This window comes from Stigmatopora nigra, chromosome 13, assembly GCF_051989575.1.
Source record: "Stigmatopora nigra isolate UIUO_SnigA chromosome 13, RoL_Snig_1.1, whole genome shotgun sequence".
Classification (NCBI taxonomy): Eukaryota; Metazoa; Chordata; class Actinopteri; order Syngnathiformes; family Syngnathidae; genus Stigmatopora; species Stigmatopora nigra.
Genome location: NC_135520.1, coordinates 2,245,829 through 2,270,231, shown reverse-complemented (window position 1 = coordinate 2,270,231; position 24,403 = coordinate 2,245,829). Strand labels below are relative to the sequence as shown.

General features: G+C 37.9%; 1 protein-coding gene across 2 annotated transcripts in view; it reads right to left on the bottom strand.

The window, feature by feature from the left end:
- The window catches only part of runx3 (RUNX family transcription factor 3), an 82,118-nt gene that overhangs the window by 55,888 nt on the left and 1,827 nt on the right, over positions 1–24,403 (bottom strand). The gene's annotated exons all lie outside the window — the stretch shown is intronic.

Here is a 24,403-nt window from a genome sequence, read left to right as displayed (position 1 = left end):
CCAACTCAGTTAATTTTTTTTCCATCTTTCGCTCACTTTTTGTTGGGCATTGACATTTTTGGAAACATTCTATTTTCTTGTCACTCCAAACCGGGGCGGCGGCCTTCGCCATTGTGGTCTACGCTGAGGTTTTTGGAGTAGAGAACCCTCTGTTGAGGGGGGAAACATTGAAATGGTTTAGGCCAAATGTATAACAAAGCCAATGAAATAAACTCAATATCGCTTCTTGGTGCTCAAGTTTAATGTTTGTCTGACTCACTGCACATCTGTGTTTGGAACAACTAGTGGTTTTGGGGCCTAGAAAACCTCTATTCTCACTTATGGCTTTGATAGTTTCGTAATGTTGGTCAAATTAGAAGAAACGGTAGCAATAGCATTGACGGATTATGGCGTTTTTTCTCAAAATGGAAGTATTTGAGAGGTCAGAAATGAAGATTTTGTTATTTAACATTCATGATCAGGAGGTAGTTGACTTTGGGAATGTTGACATTTTTTGATGATAACCCAATGAGCATTGAGCAGTACCATAGAAGAAGAAATAGCTTGTGATCCATTTTAAAACAGTCAAGAGCTCTCTTTCATAATCAATAGTTTGCGACCTTTGTGAGAAAATAAATAAATCATATTTTGCTCCTCATAATTGTGATTGGTATTCAGTACTAGCTAGTTTTTGGATCTGGAAATGTTTAGAACAAATACAGCAAGACAACCTATACATCCCTTATAATATGTGACTTACTTTAAAAAAACACAAAAACAGTTTTTTTTTTGTTTTTCGATATCTGAAAATTGAAGTCAGAGGGTATGAAAGCTCTCAATCAAAAAGTCTTAGATATATATTAAAAAAAGATATTCAACCAAAAAATGTTTCAAAAAAACTGAAAAATGAAATTCAACCAAAAAAATGTTTTAAAAAAGATATTCAACCAAAAACATGTTTTTAAAAAAAATGAAAAATGATATTCAACCAAAAACATGTTTTAAAAAAAATGAAAAATGATATTCAACCAAAAAAATGTTTAAAAATAACTGAAAAAAGATATTCAACCAAAAAAATGAAAAATGTTTTTAAAAAGATACTCAACCAAAAACATGTTTTAAAAAAAATGAAAAATGATATTCAACCAAAAAAAATGTTTAAAAATAATTGAAAAAAGATATTCAACCAAAAAAAAAAAAAACGTTTCAAAACAACACACTATCCCAAGTGTACTTTTGCAACATCCCTGCCTGCACACGCGTTCGAGCCCGCATAACATCAACGCAAATCACTGGCCTTTGCAAACGTGTGGTATCCTCACTTCCTCCGTCTGGTGTCTCCCAACGACACAATGAGTACGTCTGGCTACGGGAGAGCATAACCAAACCACCGTCTGGTCACTCATGTGACCCACTTCAGTTCCGACGGTTTCATTTTCTCACTCCCTGGCGTACAGATGCCAGCCCACGGTGTGTTCTGCTAATTGCTGGACACCAACGCGGCGCGGACCACAGCCCGTGTTTGTATGTGTACGTACAGTACCACGTTTGGAACCAATGTGTGTGTTGTGTGTGTCGGAGAGAGCTCTTCCCGGTCGCCCGCACTGCCCCTTAAATGAGCAGTTGCCGTGGGGTTAGGCGGCAACGCGGCCTAAATGACACGGCGCGTCGGCAAGTGTGGCCGAATCGTGAGGCCGCAGTCGTGGCCCCAGGGCTTTTATCAGCGTGGCCGCCTGGCCGCCGTAGGCCCGCGACTTAACCTCACACGCGGCCAGGCTTCCTTTTCTGACACCTCGCTCGCCTTCCAACATGGCTTCTGCGTTTCTGCTAGATCACAGGTGTCAAAGTGGCAGCTCGGGGGCTAAATGTGGCACGCCGCATCATTTTGTGTGGCCCGGGAAAGTAAATCGTGAGTGCCGACTTTATGTTTTAGGATAATATTAAAATGAAGTATAGTATAGATGTATATTAAATTTCCAGATTTTCCCACTTTTAAATCAATAATTGTAATTTTTAACCATTTTTTCTTCGTTTTTAGTTCAAAAATCATTTTGTAATATCTAAAAATGTATTTAAAAAAAGCTAAAATATACATTGTTTTAGATTTATAAAAAACTGAATATTCAGGGCCTTTAATCCAGTTAATTTAATCCATTTATAAAAAAACAAATCTAAGTATTATATCTAAAATAGGTCTGCAGTGAACCTAATCTCAAGATATGTTAAATTTGCAACTGAGTTAAGGCTATTATTTACAGGTTAAAAGCGTTAATAGTCTAAGAAATTTTGGCTAACAGTGCATGAGACCTTTAAAGAAACATTCATGGCTACAAATGGAAATTACAATGATAATCATATTGATCATTTAAATAAATCTTACTACTTATACTCATATCATGTAATTGAAATGAAGGGGCCACTAAGACTATATCTGTATACTATACTATATCTGATTCCAATCAGATTCCTCCATAAATCCAATTTTCAGGGCTCTATTTTGAATCCAAATCAAATCTGGACATTGTTGAAACCACCAAATATGTCACAAAAATCTGAGCATATCAGATAAGACACTGCTTGGTTCAGATCCATCTCGCAAAAATCAGATTTCTGTCCTTCATGACAGTTCGGACTACAATTTTTTAAACTAGGTCTACAATGCCTTGAGTGTCTGTGTCTGTATTTCAACTGCACCCAAGAAATTTCCCAACTACAGAATAAAATAAACTTCTAACCTAACCTAAAAATCATCTGCCATTCTGTACAAGACCTTGAAATATCACCCTTGGAAATATCTGTCTATAAAACGACAAAAATAGACCAAGTTAATCTAAAGGTGGCAATGATCCAGTCCAAATCGCAAATATCTTCGGCATTGAACCTGTTCGTGCTGCCTGAAATGGTCTTTCAAGGCCTTGGGCCAAAAGTAGGAAGTTAGCACTCGGTGTTTGATTCAATGACGGCCACTCTATTATAAAAGCCTCCCCAAGTCCCACGCTGCATTCCACGTTTATGGGGAACATATGGGGAAGCCTACAATTTTTAAACCACAAAATAAGCCCCTTTGCAGCTGGACGTACGACCGCATTGGGTCCTTTTTTTGAGTCGCGAGCCACACCCGAGAGGCGTAGGACCACTGACAGTGATTAAACCACCACAGTTTTCTCAGCAAAAAAACAGGAGTTATATTGAGCTTAAATACAGGGGCTTGATAAACAAGGGAAAGAATTGAGTGAAAGACAGCCGCAATGATCTTCAGACTATTTCCCCCCCGCCTTCAGCAAAAGCTGTGAGATTTTGTTTCAAAACATGAAGCAGATGTTTACCTAGACAAAGAAGAAAAACACACGACCCGGCTTTCTTCCTACGTCGATTTCCAGACTCGTTACGATTATGCCAAGGCTCATTCTAACACAAAACTGCGGGATGTCCCGGATTGGTTGAAAGCGGAAAGCCACATTCAGTGTTTTGCATTCCGCAAAATGTGATAAACAGCAGAAAGAATAACAAGCAAAGCGTGTATTTTTACCTGAGACTCACACAATGCATGTGGGAAACATTATTTTAAATGTGGGCTATAAAACCAATGATCCAATGGCTGCTTTCCCGAGGTTCATATCCCATTTAAACAAGCACAGACGAGACTACTGTACATGTCTCGGATTTGGACGCAGACTGAACTGGACTTTAAGCAAATAAAATTGGAGTTTGATATATTTAATAAGGGACAAGACATATTAATGAACATATTTATACTAATGTTAATAAACATATATATGTAGATATGTAAGATTGTAACATAGGGCAAAATTCCATCTATATTCCCTTTTGTAGGTTGAAGATAAACTGACAAACATACCCACACACCCACCCACAGTACAGTTTTTAACAGCATTATAATCACAATTTTGTTAATCGAACAGCCAAGTTTTAAGATAATTGTCAAAATATATCATATAAAATGCTTAATTCTAAATTGATCAATGCTGTATTCTGTCATTTATCCATATTTGAGCTTTTAAAATGTTTAAAAGGCAAATTTCTTCGCTATGAAAAAATTAAACTATGAGATAAATAATAAATGTAAAAAGCCATCATTTGTACGCTTAAGTCAATGAATCAATTGTGTATTTTGATCTATGAATTGTGATAATTATTAATTAAATGGCTTACTTTAGCTGAATACTGAATGAAGGGAACTAGACAGTCACCTCTAGAGCCAGCCATTGTTGATTTCTTAGCCCGGGATGCCTTTTTTTCGGGCTAGCTTACTAGCTAGAGTCCGATCTGAAGTTTTTTGGCCTCTCAGGCACTTTTTAGCTCATTATTACGATCCATACAAAGCCAAGTGTTTTTATTTTTGTCCACAAGTGTAATCTAAAGTTTGACGTCGCCTGTTTAGATTGAAGTAAATCTGAGAATTTCAAACAAGTGCAGCAAAAAAACTCATATAGTTTTGTCTTTTGGAAGGGTTTTGTCTTTGGCACTCCCACGTGTGGTGGTTTTAGTATGCAGTATCACGCTTGGAAGCTAGCGATCACCAGACCCATTATTTATTTATCGGCTCCAGCAGACATGGCGACTGGGCTAACCGCACGGGGTGGAGGAAGCACCAAGGTTGTTTCACGCCGCACACAACGCCAGCCCAAGCGTACAGCGTCGTCTTAAGCGTGGTAGTCAAAGCTCGTTGACCTTTACGGTAGAAACAGGCTGTTCAACTCAAAGTTGTCATGTGTATTTGGCTGAGTATTTACAGGTAAAAGTAGTACGTGCCAATGTCTTAACTTGAGCTTTTCCTGTTATTTTGTAAGAATGCCAAAACAAATACTGGAGATCCGGATTTCTTTTTAGTCAAACTGTGCAGTGAAAACGTATTTGATCATTTATGGCTATGAAATAAATTGTGTTTTTTTTTATAAGTAATTAAACAGGAAAAACATGTTTTTTGGGTGGTCCAAATTAAGGTAAATTAATGTTATCCTATGATGATATAGTTTATACTACAAGTCAGATGGTAATATATACATGTTTCGGATTTGCACCAAAATTCTAATAAAATGCTGTTTTTTTGTTATTTATTCATATTTGAGCTTATGTGTGTGTGTCTATGTGTGGGTCTGTTTTTAAACCACTTGTTTTGTTTTTGTACCAAAGTGGTAATGTCACACTTTTGGTTTGAGGCACAGTGGCACCACATCACGACAAGAGATTGACGGAGGGTAAAATCACATAAAAAAGCGCAAATCTAACCAAGTCCCACGTTACCCCAAATGCTCCGACACACTCACCCCCCACAAACCAAACCAGAATAGAGAAGCCTACGGTCTTGCCGCAAACAAACCCAAACTGGTCCCAGTGACCTCAGAAACGTATCATCACAAAACTCAGAACTTTTCCACCTGAGTCCAAAATTCTAAATGAGAGCTCTTATTTTTGAGAGTTAACAACATGTGCACAATCAATGTTACTCAGAAAGATACTTCTTGTGGTGTAGACATGGTTTTTGTATGTGGCAGACAAGCAGGAAGTTGTACTGCATTTAATGCAGATACCACATAAGCACAATACTTTTTTTCAACCACTCAAACAGTATTTAAAGGCAATACTTTATATTAATTTCCAGATTTTTTTGGACTATAAATCTCTCAAGGCACAGCATTCCAAAGAATACACAATGTAGAAAGAAAAATATATATATATAAATTTAGCATATTTGTATGATTTGTGTATTTGGAAATGCAAATTTCAATAGTTTTTCAGATAACTATAGCCTAATAAAAATGACATAACAAATCAAAATCAAAAGCCTTTATTGTGTATTATGACAATAAAGGCTTTTGATTTTGATTTGTATAATAAAAACAACATAACAAATCAAAATCAAAAGCCTTTTATTGTCATCATACACAATAAAGGCTTTTGATTTTAATTTGTTATGTCGTTTTTAATAGGCTATACTTATCTGAAATATTGAAAAAATGCAGTCTAATCATGACATTTCCAGAATATTGGAATTTATGTACAAAAATACGCGATTGAGACCTTAAAATACTATACTACTATACTAAATACTATGCTACTATACTAAAATACTATACTACTATACTAAAATACTATGCTACTATATTAAAATACTATACTACTATACTAAAATACTATGCTACTATATTAAAATACTATGCTACTATACTAAAATACTATACTAAAATACTATACTAAAATACTATACTAAAAAACTATGCTACTATACTAAAATACTATGCTACTATACTAAAATACTATACCACTATACTAAAATACTATGCTACTATACTAAAATACTTTACTAAAATACCATGCTACTATACTAAAATACTATACTACTATACTAAAATACTATGCTACTATATTAAAATACTATGCTACTATACTAAAATACTATACTAAAATACTATACTAAAATACCATACTAAAATACTATACTAAAATACTAAACTAAAATACTATACTAAAATACTATACTAAAATACTATACTAAAATACTATGCTACTATACTAAAATATTATACTACTATACCAAAATACTATGCTACTATACTAAAATACTATACTAAAATATTATGCTACTATACTAAAATACTATGCTACTATATTAAAATACTATGCTACTATACTAAAATACTATACTAAAATACTATTCTAAAATACTATACTAAAATACCATACTAAAATACTATACTAATTTACTATACTAAAATACTATACAACAATAGTAAACACCATACTTTAAACAGGAAAGTTTTTTTTGCATTCAAAATAGAAGACAGGAAGAAAAATGTAGCATCTGTAGATGATGATGGCGTGTTTGTGTGTGCGTGTTGGCTACACGCTTATTGTGAGCGACTTTCGGCAGGTGCGCGCTGACATACAAAGGGGGGCTTTGCGGTTGTGGTCTCGCTTGCTGTGCAGACAAGCGAGAAGGAACTGACTCTTTTTTATTCCTTATTCCACATTACTGAATCTGTGTCTACTCATTTTAATATTTCATGCAATACTGCAAAAAAAACATGCAAACTACTCATGTTTGCAAGTTTTTAAGTTGTCTTTTCATATAATGAAGATGATTCTATATTCTTTTTAAGTATTTTTCGAAGTAGGGTATTTTCCGGACTATAAGTCGCACCCGAGTATAAGTCAAACTTTTTAAAGAATACATGAAAAAGGGAAAAAATATATATAAAGTGCATTGAGTAAGTTGAATATTGACCCGTGATGTGAAAAGCATTCATTCATTTTCTGAATGTGTTATCCACACAAGGGTTGCAGGGGTGCTGGAGTCTATCCCAGCTAAAAATTCTCAACACTCTATAAACATGCAAACCAAACTGGAATCGAACCCACGGCCCAATTGCTGCGAGCCCTATATGCCAACCACTACTCCACCATGTCAAAAGCAATTTTTTTTTCTTATTTATTTTTAAGAATTCATAACCAATGTCGTTGCACAAATGTTGTTGTTTTTTAAGGTCACCTGTTGACGTCACGGCTATTCTTTTAGCGACAATGTACATTTTGCCTGTCTCAAATCAAGAAGGCAGAAGTGAGAAACGGTTGAAAAGCGCGACAAGCGTCTTCCTGTTGTGTGTGTATGTGTGTATTTTTTTATGTGTATGTGCCAAACCCCAGACGACTGTCTCAGTCGCTCGCACGCAAACGCCGTCCGGGGAACCATGGCAACGGCAGGTCTCCACACATAGAAGGCGGAAGTGAGCCAGCGCTGAGGAAGTTATTGGTTTTTTGATGGCCATCGCCGTGGTTTCATGAGAAAAACCTTGCCTCAGTCGGTGGTTATGCAGATGCTCAGACGGCGTGGGAACGTCATGTCACAATGATGATACTAGTGACACCATTGTTGCGCCTGAAGGTCACGTCTGCGAGGACTGATTATCACAAAAGTCACGTATTTTCCAGACTATAAGTCACAATTTTTAGAGTTTAACTGGGCCTCCAACTTAAAGTCGAAGACGTACTAAACAATGGACTGCTGATAGTATAAAATATTGTTCAATATGAAACATACAATATGCTACCTAATGGAAGTAGCATTACTGTCTGAATATAAAAACTTATCCCACAATGTGGGAAAGGTACAATAAACTATAAACGACCATGACTTTTTTGGTGTCATAGGAAAATAAATCCTTGAGTATAATTGTTGTACAAAAGGTTTCATTGTACTGCAATTTTTAAAAGTGTGTAATAAAGTTTAAATGAAAGGATCCCATGACATGAGGCACTGTGGTACCATGTATATTAAATTTTCTTATTTTCCCCCTTTTAAATCAATAGTTGTCATTTTTAATCAATTTTTGCTGTGTTTTTAGTTCAAAAATCATTTTGTAAAATCTAAAAATATATTTAAAAAATACTAAAATAAACATTTTTTAAAATCTATAAAAAACGGAATATTCAGGGCTTTTAATCCAGTTCTTTTAATCCATTTATATATAAAAAAATCTAAATATTATATCTAAAATAATCCGACCCACATGAAATCAAGTTGACATTAAAGCGGCCCATGAACCAACCTGAATCTGACACCCTTGATTTAGAGCGTTTAACCAGCTTTTGGTTTGTGGGTACCCAAAGAAAACCCATGCGAGCCCAAGGAAAACATGCAAATTCAATACAGTAAAGGCCACCCAGGGATCAAACCCTTGACCCCATGAACCAACACAATCCTAAAAATCCAAACACCAACTACAAATTGAATCATTTTTTCAACAAATCACTAAAAAAAACAAACACAATACATGGGATAGGTTAAATTAACAAAATTGTTAACATTATATGAAATTGTCCTGATTTTACATCCCAGTTTTTGAACATTTCCCCCACTTTTCCAGCCAAACCAACCCTGGTCAATGCCTTTGATTTTGTGGTAAGGCAGGTCAATTTCTATTCAGGTCCATTACATGGTCCAATAAAGGGCCACTCTGGTTTTAAGGCTCTGGTTAAAATCGAAAAAAAAAAAAATGCAGGCTTTTAGAGTTACTGCAGAGGAAAACCACTACTCCACGACAATGAATATTTTACCTCGCTACCGGCAGTCGTACAGCATTTAGTGACCACAGACGGTGTTAAGTGTTCCTGACCAGAGGCGAAGAGGGCACTTAACAAATGATAATGCCCACTATCAGTCAGTGCTCAGGGCTACCACCACTGCGGGCTGAAAGCTCCTTGGTGGCTGGAGCCCGACCACTCTGGGCCTACCACTGACCGACTGGCCACCTTAACCGCACACTCCACAGCCTGCAGCAAAAAAAAAAAAATACACCTCGACTTCCTATTGGGGAAAAGACAATCTGGTGAACTGGGTTGAAAGACAGCTGTCATTATGGTGGTGGGTTAAAAGCCACTGACCCCAACACAAAGTTCAGAGTTTCTTGATGGTAAGGTTCTTTAAATCAGTGGTTTCTGACCACCAGTACGTGAAGCAGTCCATCAGAGGAAATATTAATGTTTTTAATTTCGTCCTACTACTTGAAATAAGAAATCTCACTATAATAACAATAATGATAATAATAAATATATGCTAGTAGGGTTAGGACTTATTTTTTGATGCCATTTTGGATGATGTCTATGCAACCCACACTATTGTCTTAAGTTGTCGTCCTCCCAGAGTACCCAGAGAAAACCGGAGTACCCAGAGAAAACTGGAGTACTCAGAGAAAACAGGAGTACCTGGAGAAAACCGGAGTATCCGGAGAAAACCGGAGTACCCGAAAAAAAAAACAAGTACCCGGAGAAAACCAGAGTACCCAAATAAAATCAGAGTACCCAAAGAAAATCAGAGTACCCAAAGAAAATCAGAGTACCCAAAGAAAATCAGAGTACCCAAAGAAAATCAGAGTACCCAAAGAAAACCGGAGTACCCAGAGAAAACTGGACTACTTGGAGAAAACCGGAGTACCCTGAGAAAACCAGAGTACCTAAAGAAAACCAGAGTACCCAGAGAAAACTGAAGTACCCGGAGAAAATGAACGGTCATAGTATTTTTCAGACTATAAGTCGCACAATAAGAGAGAATATAAAATACAGTTGTACCTCTACTTAGAAAGTCTTAGTTTATCAAACACAAACTATGAAGAGAAAAAATATACAGTAATACCTCTACTTATGAAAGGCTTATGCTATCAAACAGTGAAGGGGTGATGAAAGAGTCAAGAATAGTCTAGCTACGGCACCCCTCTGTGTGGTCCTCCTTCTTCTCGACTGCGTGTTCTGTTTAACTCTCGCTTAAGTGTTTTAAAGTGTTACAAGTGCATTAGCGCTGTAGGTCACGCTTTTGCTTGGCTAACCTCCGACCCCTCCGGCAACCCCATTTGCTACTGCCAGTGAGCTCACGTCAAGGGGATACGTTGCCGTGTTTGGAGAGAAAGCCAGAATGGCCTCGGGGGAAAGTGATGTTAGCGGCTACAAAAAAAAGGAGCAACTCCGTAATCGTCTCCTCTCGGATCCTTTAATGGCTCCCCTCCGTTTGGTGTTAGTGATCACACTAGGGGCGACACTGAATTATTTAGGAGGCTACAACTGTGATCACACAGATATGCTCACATATGACACACTTTGTCACCAATAAACACCATCGCGCTACAATAGGACAAAACGGGAGGGATTTTCTACCAGATTTTTTTCTCTAATAACATCTGCGCTCATTTTGTTTTGTTTTTTTTCTTCGACTTGCTGAATTTGGAGGTTGCGAAAACATTTTGTATGGAAGAATGAAAGATATGACATTCTGTCACCATGACACGGTGGTGTTGTTGCTTGTTGGAACAAAAGTTGATAGTGAAAATGCAAGTTTCACATGTTTTGTTATGGAACTTTAAATTCTGCCATTCCGGTGCTTCAGCTTATATTTAAAACACTCAGCAAAACATGTTTTTGTGAATGAATAAATGTGTGTTTAAACACAAAAAGTATTCTAAAATGGTCTAAAACAGGAGTGTCTAACTTACCTAATTCCTACTGTACATATAGTATCAAAAACTTTCTTTTTTTTTCAATATAACTAGAATTTTTGTTCTTTTAAAAATGAGGCCTTCAATGGAAGTCACTGAGTTAACAAGTAACCTTAAAATTAGATTAGATTAGATTTTATTTTGTTTTAGATTAGAATTTGGGAGATTTCCTTGGTTGCAGTAGCAATACAGACACAGAAGACATTGTAGACCTAGCAAAAAAAATGGAGCTACACACAGGAGGTCTACAAGGACTGAGACTGAGGTTACCACAGTAGTCCCTCATTAGTCTGAAGGTTTTAAAAACCAACAAGAAGTAAACCAAGTATGCCCTAAAATGACCAAAGCAACCAATGAACAGGATACAATGACCCCAAATTTCATCCCTCAATCTTAAAGACGAAAGAGTACGAACTAGATACGTGGCTCAGTTAAAATTGTATGACCCTAACCTGCAACAAAGCCTGTTTCCTCCTTTCCACTTGATCCTCAAACCAAAACCTATACACAGTCAAGACCCACAGACTTTAACCACCCTCGAAAAGGGTTTACAGTCACCGACTTCTATCGTTAGCAACGGGGTGCGGTAATCGAATCGAGCGGCGATTGAACATGTCACTGATGGCTGAACGGGGGGTCCCCAGGGTACCCGGGGGAACCTGGGCCTCAGAGGCCTAGAGGCATCTGTCTTTGTGAGTCTGGGTTCACCTTCAGCCCCTTAAGAGGCCCGTCATAGTTTTCGTTGCAGACCCAGGGGTCAGATGGAAACGTACACTCATAAACAGCATCTATTATTCATTGGCGTACAGCCTGCTGATAAACACACATCGCACATTGACGACGGCAGCTGTCCAGTCTCGGAATATGATCTCAACTTCACCCAAGTTCATCATCTCACGACACACCTCATTAAGAACACGGGAATGGGCTAAAAGCATTCATTCAAAATATGTATTTGGATGATATTGGAGGGCTTAGATTAATGTCAATGTATGTATATGTGTATATGTGTATATGTGTATATGTGTATAGGTGTATATGTGTATTTGTATATATATGTATGTAAGTGTATGTATGTGTATATATGTATGTACGTGTATGTATATGTGTATATGTGTATAGGTGTATATGTGTATTTGTATATATATGTTTGTATATGTGTATATGTGCATATGTGTATACGTGTATATGTGCATATGTGCATATGTGCATGTGTATATGTGTATATGTGTATATGTGAATATTATCCATGTGTATATGTGTGTATATGTGTATGTGAATGTGTATATGTGTATGTGTATATGTGTATATGCATATATGTATATATGTATATATGTATACATGTATATATGTATATATGCATATATGCATATATGCATATATGCATATATGCATATATGCATATATGCATATATGCATATATGCATATATGCATATATGTATGTGTATATGTATATGTATGTATATGTATATATATTAGATTTAGGTTTTATTTATCAGAGCATGTGGCTGAACGGCGTCAGAAATAACATCTGTGCTGCATCTGTGTGCCCCCTATTTTTCATTTTTATTTGATTCATTTTAAACTTGGTCGCCCTTTTTACTGAAAGTGAAAAAGTCACTGCCGATCGCTTGTAAATATTCCACTTTCTTGTTGTTGTTGTTGTTGTTGCCTTCTCAAATCAACAAAGCCAATCATTGGGGTCGCAATGAGTCATTTGAGTATTATTAAGTCCTCTGTTGATATCAAACAGGGGCACTTAGAACTTTTTCAACATAGTAGTTGTCATTCCAAAATGTTATTCACTTTGTGTGGGCCCACCGTCGACAGGGTGTTATTGGACTCATCATCCATTAGGGTCCCCCAAGGCCCCATGATTATACACACCACTAAAGCACGTTCTATCCAGATTTGGTTCGATGACATCAGCGGCGGATTGTTTGTTTGCTGGTGGTAGACGGGTGGATGGGTGGGTGGGGTAGATATGGGATATTTGTCCTTCAATTGGCAATTCAATTATACACCAAAGTGGTGCTCCTCCGCTCATCTCGGCCGACCTCGCCCATCTCTACAAACTCTTTGCTGCAGCCCCCTTTTTTTAGCTCCGTTTTCTCCCCAATCCCACCCAAGCTTCACAGCGTAAGTGGCTCCCGCTAACGACCTCTAATGATTTTAATTGTCCGCAATCATGCACAGCAGTCATGAATCTCGGGGAGAGAAACAGAGGGTTCGTCATATGGTGTGTGTATGTGTGTGTGTGTGTGATCCTGGAACAATTACATCCAGAACTCCGCGGGAACATGACTCCAAACTCAAAAGACAGAATAAGTGTGGCGTCCGTGTTGCGGCATGCTCAAATTTTTTGGCTGTGTCGTGGCATTTTCTGCAAGAGGAGAGTGGCTAATATTTTTTGTGGGATTCGACAGGCCGTTTCCAACTCAAACCTCAACTCAAATGTCGGATAAACACTAACCTTCTATCTCAGAACTGTGAAGTGGACCTGCTAAACACTCTATCATTAAAATATATGTATTTTTTATCAATAAAATAGTGGTTGATGGTTTAAAAATATATAGAAAGTATCAGTGGGCCGTGGAAGAGTGGTTAGCAAGTTGGCCCCACAGTTCTGAGATAGTAATTGTGTGGTTATCTGACCTTCCCATGTGGAATTTATATGTTGTTGTCCCTGGGCCTGCATGGGTTTTCTTCGGGTATTCCGTTTTCTTCCCGAAAACAAGGCTAAATTTTCCAAATTTACGAACAAATAATTGCAAATGGCTTGCAGACAACTAATAGTGCCCCCAATCTATTGCCCGTAGTTGACTGGGATAGGCTCCAGCACCCCCTGCGACCTTTAGAAAATTGAACAAATAAATATATAGTGTCATAAAAATTGCTACTGTTTAGTAACTTGGCCTATAACACCTTAAAGGTCTTAAGAAAGATTTTTTTAATGAGCAAAAGCAGTTAATTTAGGTTAATAAAGGTCATAAGGGTCAACTTTCTGTCCTGGAAAGGGTTAAAGAAGAATTTCAGCCTGGAAATTAGCATGAACTAGACAAAAAGAAGACGTTGAGTGAAACATGACGGCAAAGCAAATGTATGAAGTCCAATTGAAATGCAGACTAAATATAAACGCCCCTGTGTGCAGACATTCCTCCTCACTTTGTGCTTCTCTAAAAGCCTCAAATATACAGTCTATCCATCCACATCCTGCCTTATGATAAAAATATCATTTGCAACATGGACTGATTCTCAGTGGCAAACACGGCGAGGTTGTTTGGGGTTGATTTGAGAGAGGGGAGGGGGGCCTAGCTTTTAGCTACTGCAGTACTCTGCCAGAGTCGCCTGAAGTGGGACCACCCAGGACGGCGTCAGGCACTTGGCAGGGGTTCAGCACGGTTGGTCGGCGGGCCGACTGGCAGCGAGTACCCAGCATTGGGGCACAAGGCAAGAACTGGGATTCTGAGGTCCTGCCAGGGTCCGCCAAGATTTTAGACTGGACCCACAAAGGCCACTTCAGTGATAGAGTGTGTGTGTATTTGTGTGTAAGTGTTGTAATGATTGTGTGTACCCCTCCATGTAGGTCTGCTGGAAAGCTCAAGTACAAGGAGGTATTTTTAGTATGTATTTTTCTTCAATTTAAGAGACCTCCCATATGGAAATGAAGAGGTTGAACCAAAAAATATTTATTCATGAGAAGTTCATGCCTCAGCAGTCTAGTATTGTTTACTCTACTTATGAATATTTCTACGTATGACATATTTAGGCTTGCAAATGTCACTGAATCAAAATTTCACCAAATGTAAAATTATTTTAAGTTATTAAATTGTGTATTTACATGCATGTTTATGTATATATTTTCAGCTACCTAACATACACACTCACCCAATCACCCCAATGGAAAATATCATTATGCAATTTCATGCTTTAAAAATTATCTTTTTTTTGCATACATACATTTTAGCCAAATTTAATAATTTATCATTTGGGATAGTACTAAAGATGGCAGAATAAATTATGCTAATTCAAAATACATACTTACTCTACTTACAAAAAAATCCAAGCGACAAAACCACTTTTGGAACAAATTCATCTCATAAGTAGCAGTACTACCTTCCTAGAATCATATAAAATACTTCAGCGCCCTTTCTGTATACATCAAGCTCTAAAAAAACGTTAAGCCGTCCCTGTGATGGTTCAATGAACCTACAAAACAAAGACTTTCTCCCCCGGTGTTTATGTCTTCCAATGGGGTCGGTCATTTCATCGTAGCACTTACAGCTTATAAACTCCTTTGACAAATTGCATTAGTATTTAGCTTCTCTCAGCAGTTTACTGCCTAGCTGCCAAAGTATCATTTATCACCCTCTAATTCACTTTACTAGGTAAATTCACTTTGGCAGGTCTATTGGGTCTGTCGGCTATAAACCTCACATTGGTGGAGAAGGACTGATTCAATATCCAACACCTTTACAGGTAAAAATAAACATTGTTGGTATTGGCGAGTACTAAAAATGATAAAATAAAGGTACAATGCTGTGTATTAGGGACTTTTTAAGCGTGTTAAGGATGGGATATCTCCATTACTACAACGGACATTATTCAAGTAGTCTGTTAAGAAGGGAGGGTTGACAGGGGAAGTGTGTACAGACTGATAAGAAAATCCTTTGAGAAGAGGTGAGATTGCCAAGGGAGAGCAGAATGCAAGAACTGTTAACTTGAATAATGATATGCGGGATAGAAAATTGTCAGTCAGCATTTTCTAGAGTCCTATACTTTAAATTTATTGAAGTCGGCTATTGTAATTGAATTCGAATTTAATGGGAGATTATTTTTTAGTACTCGTACTAGTCATGTATTTGATCAGTAGTAGTACAGTAATCCCTCGATTGTGGTGACTGCATTTATGGCGAATAGTACACGATTTTGCGATTTTTTTTCTGCTAAAAAAAATATATTTTTTAAAATATTTATTTATGTTATATTATTATATTTTTTATATTTATGTATTTATTTTATTTATTTTAGGAGTGACCCTACTTCGCGATATTTTGATTATCGCCATGTCTGGTGTACATGAACCGCGATATTTGAGGGATTACTGTCATATTTTCACAGAACTTTTACCTTCTACATCTAACTTGTTTTATTTGAGTAGACCTCAAACACCCTCATGTCTCTAGTTGCTGTACCCAGAACCCCCTGACCCCTCCCTCAAATAAATCCACTTTTCCACCCCCCTGCTTTCCTGCGGGTGGCTTTCTTGAAGATTAACAGATCTTCCTCAAAATTTACATGCACTCAAAGATAAATGTCCATGTAAGCGCTTACTGATCCCTCCACAGCTTTTTACATTCTCCCCACTTTTCACTTGGTCCAATCAACTTTCTTGTTTCCTTCTTCTCTGTCACTTAAAAACTCAAGTACACCCCCCACCCCCATTTTTTACCCCTTTGCCACATTTCCCATTCATTGGTTACTATTCTATATTTACTATCCCTAATCAACGAATGACACATTTTAATTTGTTTGCCATATATAAGGCGCACTGGATTATAAGACGCATTGTCTATTTTGGAGAAAATGTAACATTTTTAAGTGCGCCTTATATTCGTGAAAATACGGTATATAACATTCTCATAGGCTACTGGAGAGAAGCCAGGATTACCGGAGGCTTCTCCTTGATCCAAAGAGATGCTGATGGTAGTAACGCATCACGGCCAACCATATGCCTTGGATTCATCCTTCCCTCCCACTTATGGCGTAGTGTCATGATGGGAGTAAACCATAAGTATAGGTCTGATCTTTTGGGTGAATCACTACTCCATATGTGTGTGTGTGAGAGAGAGAGTTGCGTCAGGGCTTTTGTTTGCCATCTTGTATACAAGCTGCGCCTTAAATTACGTATTACCACTTCATGGATTTATAAGAGTGGCCTATAAAAAAATGAAAATTAAAAAAAAATTGAATTTTTACATACCTGTCAACCTCCCCATATTAATGATTGCAATTCCCCTTATTAAGAGATTTTAAAAGAATCTACAAATGCAACATGACATGGCACACACACATAGGGCGCACTTAAAAGTCTAAAATTTTCTACAAAGTGAACTGGGTGCCCAATTAGTCGGTGGACTAAATTCAAGATTGTGTAGCTTGACTGTCTGGGTACATTGCTTGCTGACACGCTATATTTATATAGTAAAAAATATTTATATAGTAAAAAAATATTTATATAGTAAAAAAAAAGTCCATATCATGTCCATAGCATGACAATATTAGCTACTAGTGACCGAAACGATCCAGATTAGAGCCGAAATGAATAAAACCAGATCAATTTTACAAAAAAAAACATACTAAAAAATCCCATACTAAAGTTCTTACAAGACATACACAATTTTAGCCAATGAAAAATACTTCAAACCTCCAATAAACAAGACCCCAGTTATTCATTTCTCCTACAATACGAACCTCAACTCATTCTGCCCAGTCAGGAGTCTTCAAGTTGATATTACAAACCGCAAAACCCTCCCCTCCCACCTCAACAAAATCACGTCAAAAGCAATTAATATCTTTAATACCTCCGTCGGCGCCGACCACCAAGTCTTCGATGGGCGTGCCTCCATTTTTTTTTTCCACCTTTTGAGTTTGCAAATCTTTCCCGGCCAGCAGTTTCCTCTGTTATTATTTCCGAGTACCATTTTGGACTGCTGTGGTTTTCAAAAGGGGGAACGGGGCAGAGTGTTGTGGGTAGAATGCACCCCTAGTCGCCTCCCCCAACCTCCTCCTCCAATTATTAAGTACTTCTCTAGTGGTGGTAAAGCCTGCCGTGTCTAATGCATCAAAGTACCTGGACACAAGGTCTGAAAGATCAGTTTTTCGTTGGTCTTGCGGAAGACTTTCAGATTGTGGTTCTAGTTTTATCTAACTCTACAATGTCTTTTCTTGAGTCTGTATCGGTTTTTGATACTGCAATCAAGATGGCGCCGCTCAAGTGGCAGCTGTTATCGGTAGCTTCGTCTGTTGTTGCTCGTTTCGCGTTTTTGCTGTTTTTCTGTCTTTTTTTAATTACATTTTAGTATATATATTTTTAACTAGGTCTACAATGTCTTCTGTGTCTTGCGTCTGTCTTGCTACAACCAAGAAAAGTCCCCAATATGAATATGAAATAAAGTTCTAACCTAATCTAACCATAAGTACTTCTTATTTATCTGGATGTGAAAATTGTTTTATCAAGGCTTTGTCCAGGTTCACTTATTTTTACGGTTTTTCGGTTCTTTGAAAGAACTGATCCAGACATTTTAGTGTGTATAATCTGCTGAAGTGGATTTTATCCCCTTAAATTCTTCTCATAACAACAAAAGAGATTGATCCATCCAATGAGTTTCTTACACACACAATTAATATAATAGTATGCGGTTTTTGGTAAGGTGTTTCTTTTATGGCTACGATTTTTCAAAAAAAAAAAAGGAAGAGAAAGATGAGTTTTGACTTCTAAGCCATGGTTTCACAATATTTAGTTTCTCCACATTTTCATTCATTTCTCTTGGCAGGCATGACCAGTAACTGAGTGGAAGGTCTTGGCAGAAGGTTCGATAAAAAGCCTCATGATTAAAGGGGGCTAAAATAAGTACTGTATATAGTTCATCATCCATTCAACACTGGGAAAAGAAACAGAAAAACGAACAAAAAAAATGTTTTTCTTTTCCTCGCTCCTCTATTCAACTGCTCTGAAGTCTAATCCGTAAATTTGCGTGATGTATTTACTTTTAATTGACTTTGCGGCCTGTGTTTTTATGATGCGTGCACTTTAGGAATAGCATTGCTTTGGTTTTATTTGCACAAAAAAAATTGGAGGTTCGTAGTTATTCAATACTAGTGAGGAAGGCCACACACCTTGGTGTACTGGGCGAGTACGCTATAGTGGTTTGGCACTGGGACCCAGTGAATGTGTGCTTTTGCTCTTGGTGAGAGTTGGCGTCCCAGTTAGAGTGTCGGAGATGGCCGTGCGTCTCCGTCGGGCTTTTAAATGGCGGCCATACGGCAGCTGTGCAAACATTCAGTATGCATTAGGAGAGAATAAGTGCCTTTACGTCGGGAGATCTGGTTCTGATGTTTTGGGACGGTTGTTGTTTTAATGGCGGTGGTCTTAAGCGGGTGATAGCGCTCGAGGGGGAGGGATGGAATATATCAGGGGTTGGAGGCTGAAATGAACTTGAAATGTACTTGTGTACTTAAATAAATTGGGATGTGGCTTCATTGCTTTTTAAATATAGTGGTACTTCTACTTACTAATGTGTCTAGATATAAAATATTCAGGTTAGGAAAAGCCACAATGGGAAAATTCAAGTTATAAAATGGAAAATCTTCCTTAAAAAGTCAAAATATCCCCCCAAAACATAAAACTACTCCCTGTATCCTCTATTTTATTTTGAAATTGGCCTAATAGAATTGCTCTCACATTGACTATCTCCCAAAACCTTGCTCTCCTCCTATTGGCTGTCTCCCAATGGAGGTGAAATTAGTTAATTCATCATTTTAAGGAAATTTAAGCACCATTATTACTCATTTGAAAGCAAACGAGGCTGCTAGATAGTCTCTGTAACTGCAAAAAAAAAAGATTGATTCAATCTTTATCCCACTGACAGCACACATATAGGGAAGAGTCATAATTTTGTGCACTGGGGAGATTAAATTCCTGTATCGCTGTCAGCTACATTAACTGACTTCCTGGATCTCAATTCAATTAGCGCAGCAGCATTCTCTAGCATTAATAAATCAATAATGACGGACTGGTGATAGGCGTGCCGTCGCTTGTCAGAGATGCTTTCTGTTTTGCAAGCAAAAACACAAACTTATCTCTTCCAGAACATCCAAACTTTAAAAAAATAACTACTTTAGTCCATTTACAAAAGGACATTCAGGCACTCTGCGTTTTTTAATGCAAGAATTTGACCATTTAAGATGAAAAACATGCATATTTTAACACACAAACTACAAATTTGTCTCTAATCTAAGTGAGTTAGCATAACATTATACAACTTTTCGTTACTAATAATCATTTTTTAGCGGCATTTTGCTACTCAGCCCAGTCATTAAAGTAATTGTAGGGTTATTGCAGTAAATCTTTTCTTAATACCTCATCAAGGGATACAGCCAAGATATGTTTTCCGCAAAAAAAATAGATAAGTTAGTATTTTGCAGTACTTAAATTCCAGCAGCTGCAAGGAAATGTCTGCGACAGCAGAACCAGATTTTTGTTTGTCAGTGATGAGGAGGACATTTTTGCATTCCTATCCAGGACTTTGGAATTATATTCTCTGGAATATAAGTCGCGCTTTATTCGTTGTTTGCCTGGACTAGCAATAAATACTTTTACATGAAATTATTTTTTTCTCTCTGAGCACCTGTAATGTAATTTTTTCAGGCTACAGTTATTAGGAAAAGGTTAACAGATTCCTATTAGTCTTTGTCTATTTTAATATCGTTACTTCAACGTATTTTTGTTGTTTTTGTCTAATGAAATTTAAAAATTCCCTTCCCAAAAGGCGATTTTTCAATTTTTTCTCTCTTCTTCGTTGATATTATTTGGTTCTTTTTTTAATTATACTTTTCCAGGCCATCTTTGTTTACCTTCAACTTTACTCACTTCTTATTGGACAAACAAATTTTTATCATGTTTCTCATCAGTTCCTGTCACCACTCATTTCTCCCCTTAACTATTTTATCCCAATTTTCCCATGACATATTTCTTCTGTCTCTCTCATACGTCAATTCCCGATTCCCTGATTACACAAACGATGCGTCACCGTCAATCGCCGGGAGCTAATTTACCCAGTTGGCATGATGAGGCCATAGATAAGAAAATTGATTGGCTTGCCTTTCGGACAAAGATATAAGAGTAGTAACATAGCATCAATTTTAGCAATCAGTCCCGTCTTTCCTCCTTCCTCTCCAATCCCCCCCCATCCGTCTCCCCCAAAACTCTTCCCAGAAGTTTTTCAATATGGATTACGCTACACGGCTCTCTCTGTAATTCAAGGTGAAATAAAACTCTTTAAACCCTTCACTTTCCACCCTATTGGATTCATCTGTGAGAAGATTGTAACGTATAGAAGGACAGACATCAAACTAGAGGTGATTATGTCATTCCTTTGATGCCTCTATCTACCCTGTTTCGACTCCCGAAACTTGATTTGGTAGTAACGGTCTACTGAGCACGTCCTCCTTCGAGTCCCTGTCTCTGTAAATGCGAGCCCACCCCTTGAAAAAAAACAAATCGTAGGCCTTCATTATCTCTAGTCGGGGGCAATTTGGGGAACATAATACAGCACTAGGATTTAGGAGCAGGTTTTGGACCAGTTTAAAGCATGTGGGTAGCAGGATTTAAGACAAGCTAACCCACCGACCGGTCCATTCAATTCCCTTCAAAGGCATATGGTGCAAATTTGATCACCAGGGAGGCGGGGGGAGAAAGGGATATTCATGTTGCTGATCTTCAAAATAAGAGCCAGGCTGTAAAAAAACAAATCAAACTTTGCTGGAGTTTCTGGGAGTGATTAGGGTAAAAGAAGAACCAGCTGCCCTCTTGTCAAATGCATCTCAATCTCGGCTACATTGGCTCAAGACCACAGACAATGAGACAAGACACCGATCCAATAAGGTGGTCCAGGTTCAGGGTAGAAGTCATTGTTAGGGCAGGCTGTGTATTGTGGATTACTATCTTGCAGAGTTGGCATGGAATCAAGTGTTAGGCCAAGTGTTCTGGGATGGTCTGCCAATGGATTCAGAGGTGAAGACCAATTGGATTCCTTGCTATGTTTGAACAGAATAAGCATTATTAAATGTAGAAAGGATTTACTTAACATTCCACTGAGATGCAAGAAGAGTACCTGTATCCAGAATATTTGGATGTCTAAGAGGCAATACGCTCTAATTCGGAGTACTGTACTTTGCAGTTTTGCACGTTTTTTGATAGTTTGGCTGTCATGCATGACCTTAACATCATTTTAAGTATCATTTTCAATTCTAGTACGTTGCTGCATGCTAAATATTTCATAGTGCTTTTAATTTTTTTCTATTCAGGTCACTTTTCAATTACTGTATTTTCACGACTATAAGGCGCATTGGATTATAAAGCGCTCTGTCCATTTTGGAGAAAATTTAAGACTTTTAAGTGCGCCTTATAGTCGTGAAAATATAGTAATAGGTATTCTCACATGTTTAGAGAAGAAAAAAAATAGGAAATGGAGTAAAGCACACATACTAGATCACATATTCACAAAATTATGGTTTTAGGGCACTCGTGTAATTCTGAGTGCCAGATCCTGGGGCGGCGGATCAAACCCCCTAGCGACCCCGTTCTGGCCCACGCACCATAGGTTTGACAAAGTTTAGCAAAGTCCACACAAAGTGGATTTGAACCCAGAACCCCAGAACTGTGAGACGTACACACTAAACACTAATCTGCCAGGCCACCTACCTTGTATTAGTAGTTAAGAAAAATTAAAACATTTTTGCAACACCCTACTTTTACAAATCGGGCTAAAAACACTTACAAAAGTAATTTTGTATGATAGATAAACAGCCTGACGATGTTTGACAATTCCCAAGAGTTCTGCCCATTTGTTTTCTGTTCTCGGTTTTAGCTTTACACATGTGTGTGTGTGTACTTAATCTTACCGACCTAAATAAACGATTGTGGAGCCACCGTCACCTTTCGCAACCACCAAAGTCAAGTGGGGAATTCATTTGATGGAGAGCCTTGCTTAATTTGTTTGTGGCTCCAAAGAGGCTTACGACATCCACGCTTACCCCCGTTCCATGCTGATAAATGTTCTGCTGAGTGCGGGGTGTGGGAGGGGAAAACTGTATGGAAGCTGGCCAAAGACTTTGGGCTATTTCACAGCTTAACTACATTACGCCAAAACCCTACACACACTTCCATGCATATTCAGCTATTAAATCCACATACTAGTATATACAGTCACTTCCTCACACACATACTGGGTGGTATTTATTGAAAGAAAAATGATGAAGTAGGAGTTTTTTTTTCCTACAACTCCAAGGGGAAGGATATTTTCCTTTCGTGGGTTACTGTGGACCTCCACTAGGGTGTATCTAGGCTTGATATCGCCTCTACTTTGCATATCTGGCAACTTTGGCCAATCGCTACCCTTATTAATGATTGCAATTAGATGTCGCTGAATGATGCTGACAGCTTGACTGTCTGGGTACATTGCTTGCTGATGCGCTATATTATTTACATAGTAAAAAGGCAAAATTGACAAAATTAGCAATCGACAAGGATGTTTTTGTTACCACCAGTGACTGAGACGATACAAATTAGAGCCGAAATGGGGAAGATGAAATTGGTTTTAACCAAAAAGTACTTTTTTTCCATTCAAAAGTTGTTCTACGCCGTACACACTTTAAAATAATTTTAAAAACAAATATATTGACAGGTATGACTTTGCACCCTTTGTAGTTTGATTTTAGTTAGAGCTCATGAGGGCCGAATTAGTTTATTTTACACTAAAAAAAGTTTACTGATGAGTTCAGTTTGTGTTTCTTTATTGACATTTTAGGGTCCTTTTGGACTTTTTGGACATCTTCAGCTACATCCTTTTGATTTTAGGACAATCTCCAAACTTCCTTACAAACTCCTTGGCTGCCATTGCTTTTATCATTTTAACCACTGATGACCAAAAAACAACTCTAACTACATATAGCAAATTTTCAAATGCACAATCTCCCACACACTCAATCCCACAACTCCCAAAATACTAATTCTAAAACTCACATATTGAAAAAAAAACTACATATTTGCTTCTGCAAGTACAGTAACAACCATCTACAAACTACAACCCAGCCGACCGAATGGCCCTACCTACCATCCCACTACCTAGCCCCCCAACCTTACTTTTCCCACCACCACTACAAGACTCTAACAACTTCTGATTATCATTCCAGCAACCATCTCCCGACAGGGCACACAAAAACGGAAATCGGTATCCACCGAATTGCCCCCGCCTCACTCCCCACAGCACTAACATACACACCCACCCACCCACCCACACATATACACAAACGCATCCACTCTACTAATGTCAAGAGCGGGCAGAGTGCGCGCCATTGGAACACACACATTTACTGGGGTTGATGGCAAACCACAGTAGTGGAGTCTGCGGCAGCCTGCATTTCCTTTAATATCCTGGATAATGTACAGAGAGAAGCCAGCGCCCCCCCAGAAAAGCCACTGGACCCCAGCCAGACTTCCTAAACTACCGCCACAAAAGTCTTATGTAATGTTTTGATCACGACAGTAGGCAGTCTTTTTGTGCGGGAGATGGAAATTGCACTTTTATCTAGACGTGGAAATGCCTGGACTATTTAAAGGCTTCCATTTGTCCCAATT